Genomic DNA, 5147 nt, shown 5'->3' with positions numbered 1-5147 from the left:
GTAACATGTAGATTTATTGTCATTAATAACGTAAATTTATAATTATAGGTGAAGAACTTACATGTTAGGCTTGAAAAGGTATGAGTGGAAGAAGAGTCATATAAGATGATGACAGCAATATACCATTTGTAGGGAAAATGGGGTGGGGAGATGATTTTCAGCATCATTTCTCCAAAGAGGGAATGGATTGCAAGTCTATGCTTAAAAGTTTATCTCATCTACTCTGATTGCAGAAAGTGATGAAATAATAATGTGTTCAAAATTGTGTTTATAAAATTATGCATGCATAATTTTATAATAAATGGTGTCTGGATATTAATGCCTTATAAAAATCATTTTTATTAAATACTAACTACACACCAGCAGTAGCTTATCACAACAGTTAAAATAAAGACCGTTACTGACCTCTATCATACAGAGTTATAGGAACTCTGAAAGCATTAAATTACTATCTGTTCAACAAGCTCTCCCTTGCAATAGTGGTGATTCAGGGAACAGGTAGGTTGTCAGCTTTGGTACTTGAGAGTGTGATACAGATAATGGCCCGGTGATTTGCAATATGAGCAGAAAATGATCTCTTTGGGTTTAAATCACTGTTATTTGAAAGGTGTTTGTCATAAATTCTCAAACTCATTTGGCCTACTACCCTTTTCAGAAAAAAAAGAAAGAAAAACAAAACATTATTCAGCAAACCTCTAACAATTACAAATCGTGTACTTTAGACCCTAACACAGGCTAAAGTGTAGGTATTCGGTTTTGCATGCCCTTTCAGTGCCCACAGCGGGCAGTGCCCACAGCGGGCAGTGTTGCTGTTTCAAGAAACACGCGTGTAGCTGAGACGAGTAAGGTCAGAAAATATTTAAATATTACAAATAAAAATTACAAATTCATATTTGCATATCAAAGATACTTTTATATAAACTATCTTCTTAATCCTTATCCCAACTATTTCAAGATGTGGAAATTATAAATAGTATTACTCTATGAAGCTTAGCTCTTAACTCTCACAAGGGAACTGGTATGGACAGGACACATCACCAGAATCTACCAAAAAAATGTTTGAATCCAGAATTGTCATCTAATCTTTAATAATCACTTTACTATATCCCTTTAATTCCTTAAAATTCAAAATAAAAAAGTCATGGACACTACACAATAAAAATACTGTAGTACTTCAGCATCATGAATGCCATCTTTTCCCAGTGATTTAAAAATGACATTTTCTTTCTCTTTAAAAAGTCGTGGAACACATTATTCAAAGTTAAAAGCCACAATATTTCAACTTTTAATGATAAAGTAAATGGGCTTCTCATTATTTAATTTCTATAAACCACAGTATCTAGATAGAAAGATAATAATCTTGTGTTTGCTTCCTCCTTTTCTTCCTTAGCACACTCCCCACGCTGGTAGCAGCTGAGGTCTTCCAAAGCAGAATTTTAATTTAATTCAATAAAGAGTCACTAAACCCCTAAATGTTTTATATACCAAGACAGACTGAGAAATCAAAAAAAGATTATAAAAACCGGGCTGTGAAGAATAAATTTGTTGAGTAAAATTATGGAACTCCTTGTATTTATGGATGCTAAATATATTTTAATGACTGGGAATATGGTTAATTGTTTTCCTTAAACATGAAAAGTCAAAGAGTGCTGATTTCAAAAGTCGTAGATAATGATGGAAATAATTATATTTTCACACATGGAGTAATCAGCTTCTTTAGAATAGAGTTAGAAAGATTTTGAGCTAAAATGAAGGTTTTAATAGTGAATTGCACCCTAAACTGGAAACATCTAAATCGAAGAGAAAAACTGTGACTTTATCTAAGCCATACCCTGGGGAATCAACATGATTTTCCTTACAATTTACTGTCTTTGAATCTCAGCAGTCTAACTCCTTATGTTTCAGGCAGCAGGCTTTCACCTTGTCCTTTGCCAAAGAAACACTTGATATAATTGAGCTGAGTGTCAGGAAATCTTTTAAGATATTCAGAATCATCTCTTCATTTTTTTTTACCAAATGCATGTGACAATTTCCTGTTTTTAGCCTCACACTGAATTTGAAAATTGCTACAAACAAAATGCTATAGTCTTCTTGGTAAATCAGTGAAGTCAAACATGGTTCAAAGATGTGCCCACAAAAACAAGATCCTCTAATTCTGCCATCAGTGAATGCCCCGAGAAATGTGTTTTTCTCAATTATTTCATTTCCATTTAATTAAAATGGTCTGGTCTTGAAGGAACAAATAACTCACTAGCATTGTTTTAGATGGTCCTTAATCAGCACTAATTAAGTAATTTAAACTGGTGCAATTATACTATTTAGGAGAGAGTTTTAAAAATGACATTCCACTGGCATGAAGCAGTAACCAGCCCCAATCCCAACTACATGGACACCACCCTTCCCCTAAAAGAACCCACTTCAGAGGACAGCACTGAAGCCACAGCTCAGAGAGAGGGCTGCATCTGATCTGAACAGACAGGAGCAAACACAGAGGGAAGGAGAGAAAGTGGAACACTTCCTGGTCCACCAATCCCTGAGACCCAACGTCCCTCACTGACCCATAGAGCTACAAGAGACAACACTGGAGACGCAGTGCAGGAGTTGTGCGAGATCTGACCTCTCCACACCAGGCCGAAACCCTAAGGGAATGCAAAACAGCAGCAAGTGGAGCAAAGCAATGAAAAGCAAAGCAAAGTCCCCAGGGAATTCCAAAAATAGACTTTGGGGCCAGTGTATGGCACTCCATCGGACTCCACTGAAAAACACTCCTAAACAGACCTGGAGCTAATTATAGGCTTTTCTTTTGTTGTCGTTGTTTTGTTTTGCTCTGTCTTGCTTTTGTGCTTATTATTGTCTCTGCTTGTCTATTTAGATAAGATCGACGGAATAAACAATTCTGAGGATCAGGGGAACACAGGAGAGGCAGAGATGGGGAAAGGAAAGGGAGTGTCAACAAACCCAGAGACAAGGGAATAACAAGTAATCTAAAATCAATGGTGAGGAGGGCATTCGATGCTTAGTGGGGATTGATCAAGGGCAATGTAACTGAGAGGAATTACTGAAACCCAAATGAAGGCTGAGCATGATAGCAGAACAAAAGGAAAGTAAAAGGAAATAGAGGAAAGAACTAGGAGACAAAGGCCATTTATAAAGGTCTAAATACAGGAATATACATATGTAAATATATTTCTGTATAATGATTGGGTAATAGATCTATGTACATATATTTACATGTTAAGTATTAAGGTGGCACACTGATTTTGAACCTCTGCTCAAGTACTCCCTCAACACAAGAACATTTTGTTTTAATAGCCCAGCAACATGTGATGCTCACCTTCCCTACACAGTCATGAAAGACAATATGTGTGCATAAGCAAATGTTGTGAAGAAAGGTGATGGTGCCCAATATCACAAGATAGAGTGTCTGGAGTCTTAAAGGCTTGAAGATAAACAAGTGGCCATCTAGCTGAGAAGCAACAAAGCCCACATGGAAGAAGCATGCCGGCCTGTGTGATCATGATGCATCGATGGGATCAGGTATCAAGCATCAGAGACTCAGAACAAAAATTCATATCAATGTCACTGAGGGAGAGTGTGGAGTGGAGACCCAAAGCCCGAAGAGGCAAGTCAGCCAGGGAAGCAGTATAGCACTGATGAAACATGCAACTTTCTTCTTGTTCTTTAATGCTTCCTCCCCCACCCCACCCCCACACACCCAACTATCATGACCCCAGTACTACCTTACAAATACAGCTAGACCAGGGAATGTACATGGATATAGTTAAGAGCTGGAAACACAGGGAATCCAGGACAGATAAACCCCTCAGGGCCAATAATGAGAGTAGCAATACCAGCAGGAGAGTAATGGGAAGGTCGGGAAAGAAAGGGGGAACCGATCACAATGATCTATCTATAACTCCCTCCCAGGGGGAATGGGAACAGAAAATGGGGGAAGGGAGGCAGTGTTAGACATTAAAAAAAATAACCGTTTATAAATTACCAAGGGTTCAGGAGGGAAGAAGTGTCAGGGAGAGGGGAAAATGAGCTGATACCAAGGGCTCAAATTGAAAGAATAGATTTTGAAAATGTCTATGGCAACAAATGTGCATAACACATTGGATGTATGCGTGGTTTATGATGAGAGCTACGAGTCCCCAATAAAATGATTTTACATGACATCCCATAAACTCTATATAACTTCACTTTCGTACATTCTACTGACTTCCAGTGTTTCTTCATGAATAAGTTGATAACATTGAGAAGTTGGCAGATTGTGCCAATAGTGGGATGACTTCTTTTTCCAAAAAAAAAAAAAGGTGGGGGGAAAAGGGGAGAAGTATTTGAGGAGAGGGAAGAGAAGGGAAGGGAAGGGAAAGGGATTGGAAGGGTGGGGAAAGGGATGGAAGAAAATTGTTACCTTTAGTCCACATTCATTATAAGAACTTTATAGGAATTATTGGAACATTCTTTATAAGAACTTTATAGGAACTATTCTTTATAGGAACTATTGGATCCTTATAAGGGGCAGAAGTTATATTAAGTGTGGAAAAATTCTTCCCATTATTATGAATACTCTTTAAAGTTTTTACATTTAATTCTTCTTATATTTTGGAAAAAACAACCATATTGTCAGTCATTAAATGTGTATTATATATCCAGCAAAGAAGGCACCTATGTTCTCGTTTGCTATAATTATATATTCATTTTTTTAATCTTGATGCAGTTCACTTTTTTTAATTTAGCCCCATCTAATCCATGAAGTTATTTAACATTTCAAGGCATATCTTGTGTCTACGTACAGTACCCATCCCTCACTAAAGGTTAATTGATCTAAACTGAGTTAGTGTGCAGTACAAATCGTGGACCTCAAATCGTCCACCAGTTTGTCATATTGTAGTGGCTTGTATGCTGTAGTGTTAGTTGAAGATATGTTACAGCTGTTTCAAATACAGGCAATTCACTGAGGATGGTCAACAGAGCTGCAATACTTAAAAAAAATAAAATGCCATCGAGTCAATGCAAACTCATAGCTACCTGTAGGACTGGTGAGACTTCTCTAGCACTTCCGGGGCTGCAACTTTCATAAGAGTAGAAAGGCTCGTCTTTATCCTTCAAAAGAGCTTGTGGTTTGGATTGCTAAATTTGCA

The sequence above is a fragment of the Tenrec ecaudatus genome, chromosome 3, assembly GCF_050624435.1.
Source record: "Tenrec ecaudatus isolate mTenEca1 chromosome 3, mTenEca1.hap1, whole genome shotgun sequence".
NCBI lineage: Eukaryota > Metazoa > Chordata > Mammalia > Afrosoricida > Tenrecidae > Tenrec > Tenrec ecaudatus.
This window is presented reverse-complemented; position numbering follows the sequence as displayed.